The sequence below is a fragment of the Brachycentrus maculatus genome, unplaced genomic scaffold (assembly GCF_059751285.1).
Source record: "Brachycentrus maculatus isolate JH-2025_06_01 unplaced genomic scaffold, ASM5975128v1 h1tg001179l, whole genome shotgun sequence".
Lineage (NCBI taxonomy): Eukaryota > Metazoa > Arthropoda > Insecta > Trichoptera > Brachycentridae > Brachycentrus > Brachycentrus maculatus.
Window position 1 is genome coordinate 7,920 of NW_028281866.1, and position 11,632 is coordinate 19,551.

General features: G+C 40.2%; 1 pseudogene; it reads left to right on the forward strand.

The window, feature by feature from the left end:
* Nucleotides 1-1,366: 1,366 nt before the first annotated feature.
* Nucleotides 1,367-2,829, forward strand: LOC148299340 (beta-hexosaminidase subunit beta pseudogene; annotated as a pseudogene).
* The last annotated feature ends 8,803 nt before the right edge of the window (nt 2,830-11,632 follow it).

Here is an 11,632-nt window from a genome sequence, read left to right on the forward strand (position 1 = left end):
TATGCCATTTGTCGCCAATTTCAATTTCATGAGATTAAAGGTAAAGAAAAACAATATTCACACATAGAAATCAGTTTGCCACACATAGAAATCAGTCTGCTGAAAATACGTCTAGTGAATTGATATTTTTATATTTGCTTCTTTTTCCTTGTGCGAACTCGCTGCTCTTTTGAGCCATTTTGACCATTTCTTCGTACTATAGCTTCTGTTTTTTCAGGGCTTTTTCCGCGTTATTCATGATTCCATCGAGCTTCTTGTTGCAGACTACGCATTTCTTTAATTTAGCTTCCATTTCATTGACGCACTTCATACAGAATATGTGTCTGCACGTGATTTCAACAGCGCTCTGCAATTCCTTTTGGCAATACATACAATTGGAAATCGGTTTGAATTTTTAAAGATCCTGCAAGTAATCGGGCTATTCGACCAAATCGGAGTTATTGATTCTTTTCCAACGCTCCCTCTCCGACCTCTCGAAATCCTTCTCCATCTCCCAGCCAGTTTTATAGTTTGATCGATCATGCAGATAGATGCAACTGTTGCCGAATACGCAATAGCCTGCATCATACCAATCCTTGCATCGACTGGGGTCATAGTCAAATCTGCATGTATTCTTGATCCCTCCACCTTCGTTGGTCCTGGCTGGCCCATGCTTCCATTTATAACTTTACGATGGCTTTTCTAGATCGGTTTCGGTCAGTTTATAATTCGCATAATTGTTCAGTCCCCTGTATATTTTATTACTAATTTTGCCTTACTTTATCATTTTCGTATTTTCTACTTGTTCAAGGTATCTCTCTTTTGCCAATTGTGACTCAGTTTGTTCTGCCTACTCGCCGACCAATACAGTATTACCCTGCAATTATTTGGAGGCACTCTTCGGATTGAAATAATGCAGGGATTCGAACATTAAGTGCGTGGCATTCTTTGTTTCGCTGTTCCGGTCCGATGTCGACCCTCCAATTTGATTTACATTTTATAATTTCACTCTTTTTTTGGGCTGTGACAATTCCAACAGTTATCTTTATCTTGTATTTCTTTCTTACTATTGTTAATTAAAGGAGTCTTCTTTTAGTATTTGTTTTTAAGCACCCCTTGATTGCTTGAAATTTTATGAAACTTGCTGGTTCGTTTCGCTTTTCTATTATGAAACCGTTGGTAGCTGATAATTCTCGTTTGCTTCTTGAATTTCTTCAACGTTTATTTGCACTGATGGCTTGTTCCTTTTTTTGAACATCAGAGCGTATGTACTATTATATATAAGAGATTATTCTGCATATCGTATGTGAGTTTGTTGGAGATTAGAGTCGAATAGAATCTGAAATAGCATATCATTATAAAGTTGATCCATGAAGGTACTGTTCGTCCTATGCTCCCTGCTGTTTGTGTCCTACTCCTATGGGCCCAGGCACAACCCCGCCAAATGCTCAGAGCTCACTTTCCTGCCGATGCCCAAGCATTTGGAGTGCAACATCACAAACCATCAGCCCTATAAGCTGTCCGAGCCCTGCAGCATTGTCTACTTAATAAAGGGTGACAAGAAACAGGCCAACTACGCCCATTTCATCGAACTGATCGAACATCAGCAGCTCAAAACTTTCAGGTGCCATGTCGCGCACATTCTCATCGGCTTAGCGAACGAATAGTACAACCTCAACGAATTTAAGTTCAAAGTCAAAATCGACATCGCCGATTCGACTTTGAAGTCGGCTTTCAAAACCGATGACGAAGCTTACGAAATCGAAATAAAGGAAGGGTCTGCCGAAATAAAGTCAAAGTTCTATGTTGGGTTCGTGCACGCGTTGGAGACGCTTATGCAATCCGTGATCTGCGATAAGTATCAGGCCCGAAACTGCGAGATACCCAAACTGCCGATCAAAGTCGTGGACGAGCCCGCTTTCATCTATCGGGGCGTTATGTTCGACACTTCGAGGCACTACCAACCGATTCATCTGCTCTATGAGACCATTGATGCTTTGATGTACAACAAAATGAGCGTCCTGCATTGGCATATCACTGACGAGGATTCCTTCCCCCTCAAATTGGAATCGCACCCCGAAATCGCCGAGTTCGGAGCATTCAGTGAGGAGTAAGTGTATACCTCTGCGCAGGCGAGGGACCTCGTCCGCTATGCTTTGGTGAGGGGAGTCAGGATTATCCCCGAGCTGGACACTCCCGGACATGCTGCGAGTTGGGGGCTGGCCCCGCAGAACAAGGGAGTCGCCTGCACATTCGGCCGCGGGTATATGGGCCCTTTGGATGTGACTCTCGATAAGACTTATACTCTCGTTCGGGAAGTGTTCGCAGAAGTCCTGGATATCTTCCCCGACCCGGTCGTCCATTTGGGAGGCGACGAAGTGGTCTTAACGTGTCTCACGAACAAAACAGAGTTCATGGCGAAATAGAAAGTAAATGAACATTAAATCGAAAGGCACTACCGCCGAAAGCAGCGCCAAATCATCAAATAGCTGAGCCCATAGAGAACTCCGATGTATTGGATGAACTCACACATTGACATTGAAAAAGGCGACATTGTGCATTGGTGGGGCTCCCAACTTCCAAAGACATAAAACCCGGTCGTCATCTCAAACTACGGTCCATTCTATTTGGATATGGGAGTCGGCAACTATTACGCAAATTCGTATGGGTCGTATTCGACGTGGTTGGACCTTTACAACCAAAACATCGGCAAAATGGTTGAAAGTTATAGTAACAAGCAAAACGTTTTGGGGGCCGAAGTCACTCTGTGGACTGAGATCAGCAACCAGTACACCAGCCACCTAAAAATATGGATACGATCCTCTTCCGTGGCCGAGCGAACCTGGACCACCCAAGACTTCAACGCAAAGCCTGATTTCTTCCGGAGGATTACGGCCCACGAAAGGCTCATGAACAGAAGAGGCATTCCGACGGCCCCAGGGACGTGCCAGCAATGCTAATTTAGCCCATAGTTTTGTTGATAAGCTTTATGCAAAAGCACATTGTTCGTTACATTCGACATCAGATAAATATAAATCACTATGGATCTGACCAACAAAAATCACTAAAAAATGGATGAGACTTATTAAATATTTTTCACCCATATTTTACTATTGGCATTTGTTTACGAAAGCTGATCCTTGCTTCGAAGGGTATCTCCGTCCTTTTGGCTACGATTCATTCTATTGTGCTCAATTTTAATATACATTTCCCTTGATTCCTCTCCTCCCTCATTATTCATAGTACCCGGTTGTAATTCTGACTGCTGTTTGCTTATCCCTTTCGACCGATCCCAAATATGTTTGATTTTGGATTTCGTATGAGCATTGATATTAGTTTTAGGAGCAAATGACAAGTTTGACATTGATTCGCTGATTATCTTTTGCTCCTTTATTTACTTGGTTATTTTATTTATCTATTGCCTTTTCGTGAAATTGATGGTCTTGCTGAAACCTTTTTACTTTGATGTCCTTTATGGGGTAAATGTTACTCCCTCCATTTCGGTGGAGTATCTGAGGAATCTAAATTTTTAGATGCTGGCGCTCTTCTTCTTCAGCATTTATTACCCTCTGCTGATGATATCGGGGAGAATATCGCTGCTTACATTGGTGGTATTGTGCACTTGAGGCTTGGAGCCGTATTTTTAGTAATATTAAGTGTTTCGTTTGATACTGTCATGGAAATTAGTCGACTATTTCTTCTGCTTCCGTTAGGCTTCAGCCTATTTGCTCGTTCTTTTTACATAGTTTAGCATTTTTAATGGAATTTCTTTACTGTTATAAAGTTTTGGATTAACTGCTTGGTATTTTGGGTTCTTCCACTATTTCTTCTCTTGCTTTATGCTCAGCAAGTTAGTAATGGCATTTTTCCTCTTCTAGATAAGGTTTTCAGTATTTTTGGCCCCATGCTTATGGTACTTCTAGTATAAATTATCATAGCTCTGCTCGAGTTAGTTCGATATCTCATTTGCAGGCCGGCATTTGGCTGTGGCATTGAGCTCCTTTTATTTATTCTTCAGTTTGTCCTTTTATTTGTCCTTCTATTTGTTCCTTAACTTAAAGCCCGATATCAGTTAGTTTCCAATCTTGCGAATATGGTCGATTGAATGATCTTCATCTCCTTCTGGTCTGCTTTCTAAACTTTACGAGAATGATCGTAATGACCGCATGGCAGTATATAGCTGGTCCACCCTTGGGCTTCTTCCTGTTGAAAGTGGCAGCATTTAATAATGGAGTTTTATTGAAGATAAATGAAAATTACTTTTATCAAAGTTAATATTTTTATTTATCCTATGAGATTGGTCATACTTCGTATATAGATAAATGGTGATTTGGTTGTATCAAGACTTGGCGCCCGCCATGGTCGGGGCAAATGACCCGTCGATTTCCGCAAGCTTATTAGCGAATTCAATTTTGTCATTTGCCATGCTCTTTTTACGGATTTTTTATGCAACGAGATTCTTGATTACCGCTTTTTTGCTTTCTGTTGATGTGAGGTTATAGATCTCTACAAATTTGGCCACAAGCTCAGTCACTGACAGCTTCTACACTAAAGCCTCTATTTTTTCTCCCTGGTGCTTTCGTTAGCTTTCACTTGTCTATATGTTGGGGTTGTTATTTAGCAGTTTCAATAGATATTTCATCATGACTTCGAATTCATATGCAGGGGCCTGGAATGACTTTTCAATTAATTTCGCCATTTTGAACACATTGACATCGTCCAAATATTCCAAAATGATATGAATCATATCTTTAAATATGCTCTCACTCGTTGCGTTGCTTTTCAAGGCGAATTTAATTGGGAATAGTTGACGTATTTCGAGGTCTAAATTGAATTTTTACCGTAGATTCTCAAAGCGTGCCCAAATCCCCAAATTGTCCGTTTTTATTGGGAGTTTGTACGTGTTGATGAGGCACTAAATCAGAGCGATGACTCCGTTAAAGGACGAGGCTGTGGACTCATAGAAGATGTACTCGATGATGTTGATCAGATACTTCTGGAATTGAGGATGCCTTTCATATTGTTTGAGTATTTTCGTTTCGAACACCTTTCTATTCTTTTTTTAGAGGACGAATAAATTGCTTGAGTAGATACTTTTTCCGATTTATTCAACTGAAGGCAGTCCCTCGAACCAAGTGTACTCATGGGCTTGTTCTGACTTTTTTGTTAACACTTTTCCTTCCTTTTTTGTTTCCCTTTTCTCTTCTTTCGAATCGTTCATTTATTTCAGTTCTTTCCTATCCCTTTCGTCTTTGCCTTACACTTATACAAAGCATCTTTCGCTGCCAGATTATTTTTTCAATAATTAACCCTCAGAAACTGCGCTGGCATCACACAACGTCTCGACCAAAACGGGCGATAGGTTTTGGATCACATTCATGCTTAAATTTATATTTTAATTTTCCTAGAGCGATTTTTCTCGGGACAATCGACTTTTCTTTAAGAAGTCACTCAGAGAAATACCCTACTCGTCTCTTTATCCCTCCTATTCGACATTAAGAACGTTCGGGTTAGGGGTCTACTTTTTCTTGGGGGTATTGACTTTGACTTAGATTTCATATGTAAGGGCAGGGCTAGCCGCGAGACTCTTAGCTTTTTTGAGTGTATCCGATTTCTTGGGGGTGGAAGGCTCATAGGGAGCTTGATTAATGGTTATGACTTCCATTTAATTGCTGTCTTTGGGGTAGAGGTTGATTATTTATTCATCATTGTTCTAGGCGCGGGACTGCATGCGGAGGAAATTGTTCTTGAGTAAGTTCTTGTTATTGGCATCTTAAGTTTGGGGATTCTCCTGAAGGGATGGCTTTTTCAGCCTCATGATGTTGATCATCTTTTTAACTTCCTTTTCATTTTTGGGGTTCTTCTTCTGCGCAGTGTAGATGGGACCGGAGACGCAGGAGGGATCACTTTCTTCAATTATATCATTGATATCAGAGTATTATATGAGCTACTATCGGTTTATTATGAATGGATTCAGCACTTTCTTTAGTTGGTCTTCTTCTTCTTTTGTCTCGTTGATGACCGACTATCCGCTTAGTATCTTCTAAACTTGCACGCGCTTCTCATCTCTAAATGCCTACTCGCTGTGCACCAAGTGCCTATAATAGTTATCCTCTAGTGGCTCATTCTCAAGAGACTTGGCAGGTAGCTCCTTATCGAGAGGGTGTTGGAAGTATTTTGCACGCACAACCTCAAATGACTCTTGCGACTTCCACATATGCTCGACAAAGAGGAACAATCGATATCCCATTTCGAGGGTGTTGATTCGGTGGAAGCACTTTTATTTGGTGAGATATGTCAGAATGAGACGAAAGTTCTTGAGCTTCAGTTTTAGGAGCCTTCTGGAGCATAAGATGAACTTGGCGAGAATGTAGGGGTCGTTGAACAAAATGATGAAAATTATGGAGTAACTGATATGATTGAAGTCCGCTCTGCTGCTCACCAAATGCAGATAGTGTTGGTAAAAGTAAGGGAAGAGCTTATTTTATAGTCCGTTTTTAATTGCAATTTTTCTCAAGTGTTAATTTAGCATTGTATTTTATAAATTAAAGCCTTTATGGAGTTATTAGCTTATTCGGACACGCTCTGCCAACTTATTTCGCCTTTGTTTTATGTTCATGGGGGTCAGCACGAATTACTTTATGATGTCGAAGAGCAGTTTTGGTTGGTTAAAGCAGAATGAAGCTGCGCTAAAGAACAACCTCCTGCATTCGATGCTCAGTTCTTCATTCATCTACGATAGGAATATCAGAGGGTAAACAATATCCGATTATTACTCATGCTCCTCTGAGAGATACTTGTCGATATAAGGGACTACTTCTCTTATTTTCTTTAGTGTCAGTAATCTGAGGATGAACTCTTCGTAGATTTGCTTCTTTTTTATGGGAGGGGATATTAAACTTTCAGGAGACTCGAAAGATTCAGGGCTGTCGGATTTGTTTATGCTCTTGAAGAGATTGAAATAGAGTTCTTAAAGTCTCTTCATGAATTGGAACAGTGTGTTGATATCAATCCGCAAGATTTCATTGGCCTAAAGCTTGTGAAGCATGAGCCCCAGGTCGATAATGCTGGGAGCATTATTCCTTTCTACATACTCAGGCTAAAATGTTGGACTACTGAAGATCTTCGAGAATTCGAACTCACAGATGATGAGCTCCTTGAGTTCGCTGTCTTTATCTAACAGAGTAAGCAGCTATTGCAGAAACTTCTAGTTTCTGAGGATGTAAGGCTCCTTGCGCATCCTCTCTTGGTAAAGGTGATACACGAGCTCCTCGATAATGGTGGCTTCGTAGTTAAATTAGACCTGGAGGAACTCATCTGTAATTAGCTCTTTAATTTTTCCAGTAAGGCTGGCATGCTCGCAGACCTTGATGATGTAGTTGAAGAAGATTTTGTAGAGGAGGCCCTCTTTCTATTTGTAGAGGATGCCGCAGACGAATTCCAAATCTGCTAGGATCCTGTAAGAGACCTAGATGAGGCGGTTAGGCTCCTTGAAGATGGACTCTCTGACAAACAGGTAGTCAATAAGCCTCTTTATCATCTTCTCTTCGTCCTCAATGATCTCTTAAATTGACATGTTTATCTTGGCCTCCTGCAGGATCATCAGTTTCTGCCCTCTGAAACAGTTGATAATCAAGAGGAGCTTGACCATTTCATGGGATTGGTCCATCGGCACATGTTCGAGGTAGACGAGAATTTCTTCCAGGGGGATGCTATTTTCTGTTCCGATGAACAGCTTAATTGTGAGGGCCTTCACTAAAATGTAATACATGTCTTGGTGGGTCGCATGGAACTAATTGCTCTAGTTGTTGATGCGATTGAGCAGGTACTTTATGTCTGAGATCTGCGACCTCTCATCTTTGAGGTATCCAAGCAGGCTGTCATTGAACATGCTCGACCCTAGGTTGTTATTCTCATCGTAGTAGGGCTTTATTTAATAGAACAAAAATCCTTTCCTCTCCCTCTCTATCTGTAGTAAGTGCTCGAAGAACTCATTTTACTCCAGCTCCAGTAGCCTATTAAACTCGAAAGCTTCTCCTGCTGAATTTAGTGGCAAAATAGCCTATTTCTTCAAATACTCGTAAACACGATAGCGGAGGTCGATCTTATTTTCTAAGTGGCTTAGCTTACTTTTGTATGTCTCCTCCAGGAACTTGAAAAGTTACTTTCTCTTTGCCTGTTTTATTCCTTTTGACTGCAGAATCTTCTGAATCACGAAATAGAAGATGTTCGCAGAGGATATCCACTCGAAGTGTTGCTTAATAACACTGTCCGTCTCAATGACGAAAGAGTGCGAGGTGAGGAATGTGCGTTTGAAATGGATGTCCTTGATTGCCGAAGTAACTATTTATTTATTATCGATTGTCACTATTCTTTCATAGCTCAGGTCATACTGCCCGTCTACTTGGGAAATCGGACCCCAAATTCCTTCATAGAACCCAGGAAGTTCGTTTAATGCAAGCCTTTTTTATTATTCTGAGAGCTCGTATGGCAAGATTTCCGGCACCTTTTGAAGTAGAATAATGAACTTGTCCTGAAGGCTATTGATTACTTTTAAGAGCAGTTCTTTGTAGACCATCCTTAAAGGGAATTTGAACGTGGTTAGGAAGTTTCTGATTTGATTTTCGACTGGCTTATTCTACAGGCATAACTCATTCAAAAGCTCGATCAAGCTATTCTATAGATGCATGTCTTTGATTTCATTAAACTTTTGAATGCTGAGCATGGGAATTTCATTTTATAGCCCTTTCTCCTATTCCAAATCCTCATATTTCTTTAATCCTCTAAAGAACAATTTTTTCTTTGTGGCTTCAATTTTGGGTAATCTTTTGTTCCTTCTCTACATGTAGCTGACATCTCGAAAATATTAATATTTTTTCTTCAGAAGTGCAGAAGATATGTACCCGATGAAGATCGTTGGTGTGCACCGCGATGTCCTGGCGTCTTCCTCTAACATTTTTAAACAGCTTCTCTCGAGTTTGTACAGTTCGCTGAAGCTGAGGGAGTTTTTCTTGAGGAGCTTCGTAATCTCAATGCGTATTGAGTTGTAATCCCGAGCATTAAGTAGCAGTTGAAAATCGCATTATCTTTTTCGTGAACGATCCCAGAGTTCGAGGAATATTTCTTTGTTCGACATCCCCATCTTGCGAGCCATATCGCAGTGGTCATGCAACTCATCAGGGGTAATGGATGCAAACTTTCTCTTCGGGAACAAAATGTCTATCTTTTCTTGCCGGCTTATGGGCTGAGTTATGGCAAGCCAGTAATTAATTTATCCTCCTGCTTTCTTGTTGTGGGATGGCTTGATCTGGAAGCTAATGAGCAGATTCTTATTGAAAACCTAAAACACGTTGAAAAATTTGGAGTCATGGGGGGTTCTTATGCTAATTGAATCGAGAGGCTTGATGTTTATCTTGTAAGGCTTTGAAACTGTATTCAATTTGAACTCGTAAATTTCGATTCGCTTTTCAGAAAGATGGATGAGCCTCTCCTACCCGATGTACTTTAAAATGGACCTGTCCACCTGATGGCTGATATTCACCGAGTCTATCATATATCCCTTCTTAAAGGCCAGAATCTACGATCCCAGATTCATCAAAAATGTTTCCTTCGAGAAATTCTTGAGAATTAGCTGGTTTTTCAATGACTTTTTGATCTCATAAATCCTTTGAATTGGCTTCATTATCAGGTTATTCATCGCATACTACACTTCAAGCAGCCACAGCGTAAAGATATTTGCTGGCTCATCTTGGTCCTCTGAAAAGAAGATATTCAGATATTTGTCGATGGGCTTTGGGGCGCTAAAAAAGTTATACACTTTCTTGTCATTTGGAAACTTATACTGCGAGTTGCAGCTTTTGCTAACTTCGTTTTCATTGCTGACTGTGAGCAGCTCAATCGAATTGGCATAGAGTATGACTAATTAATTTTTGAGGAAGCAAAGGGCGTGTGGGGGCTTGGAAAGGATGGCTTAATAAATGAGGATAGGTTTTTTTTTAATGTTCTTGAACAGCCAGCGATAGATAGATATTGTTTTGTTTTTCCGATTTCCTAAGACTATGAGGCACTCTACTTTAAAAATAGCATTACTTTTCATATCTGAGACCATGATGTCGATTTAGTTTTTGGGTTGCAGGGACCAAATGAACTCGGAATCTAGAAAATTGCTTGAAACTTGGCTAATTCCGATAAGGTCCAACTGATTTTTGTTTCCGATCAGCAGGTGCTCCATTGTGAGTCTAGCGCAGTATTTCAATTCGGAGCGAGGAGATGGCTCAGCTGCCTTTTCAATTTACCTTTCACCTTCAGTCGAATTATGAATTATGCTTGCATTGCTCTGAACATTGCTCTTGGAACTTGAAGTAGATTATGGTTTTGAGTTCCAAGATAGCGCATGCTTGCACTTGTTGATAAATTAATTCGACTTGGCAGCTTCCTGACCGAAAACAACGCTGGGAGAGAATCGCATTTGGGTAAAATTAGTAATGCTGTTGACCCATTTGATTTCTTTTTTGTTTGCCTGCTCTTCCATTCACCAGCTTTATCAATATTCTCCTATTAATATTAATTCGCGGATGATGACCCAAAACCCGTAGAAATAATTAAATCAAGCTTAATCTATCTCCATTCTATCATTCTAGATGTCTAGCTAGGCGAATTCATAGGAATATTAAAATTTAAGCAATTTAGTAATAGAGAAAGTTTTTGATGAATTTTTATTTACTGGAATGCAATATATATTTAAATTTCTTTTTAATTGGCACATGTATTCGATCATTTGTTCTATATCAGCAGTTTTAGCAATATAAATAGAATAGAAACACAATATAATTTTTATTAATCGATGACAATCGAATGGATGATTTATAGATTATTAAGAATCGGATGTGTTCACTTTAAGGCAAGAAATGGCTCTATGCAGCCTTCTTTTTGTTTTTGTGCAAATTATTTTTAGTACCTTTTTCACATTCTGCTCACAGAGCCCATGGCAGTCGAACTCGAGCGAGGATTTCTTCGGTTCTAAAGACTCCGTTCTGCCCGTCCAATTTAGGAAGCCACGCTGAAGTTGGGATCCCCACTGTAGGAGTGGGCTAAGACCAAATGCGTGCTATTCCGTACGTTGCATATGAACAAAGCCTTGGTTCAGCTTCTTCTTTATTAAGAAATGGGCAAACTTCCCTTCATACGCCATTCTCAGCGAGTTTATGGATGCCCAAACGAATGCGCCTCCGTGAATGTATATGCCATGCATATTGAGCCAGGAGTTTAAATTTTTGGGGTTGTAAGTGTGGTTCGTACCCGCGAGGGCCATCGAAGGCAGATGCCATCAACGCCCCACCCTCGTAAATAGTGTTCAAGGAGTTCCCAACCTTTTGCATTTTGCATTTAATCGTTTAGGTTTGACCTTATATTGGGTTTTAATCGCAGTTATGGTTGAGGAACGACAAACAGAGGAAATAAAATATTTGAAATTTTCCATAGCAAACAATGTAAATATAAATTTACTGGATTTTGAATAGAATTATATAATAAAATATAATTAGTTTTTATTGAATATAGTAGTAAAACTAAGGAAAAGAAGGAGGGGTTGGGGTTGGGGTTGGGGTTGGGGTTGGGGTTGGGGTTGGGGTTGGGGTTGGGGTTGGGGTTGGGA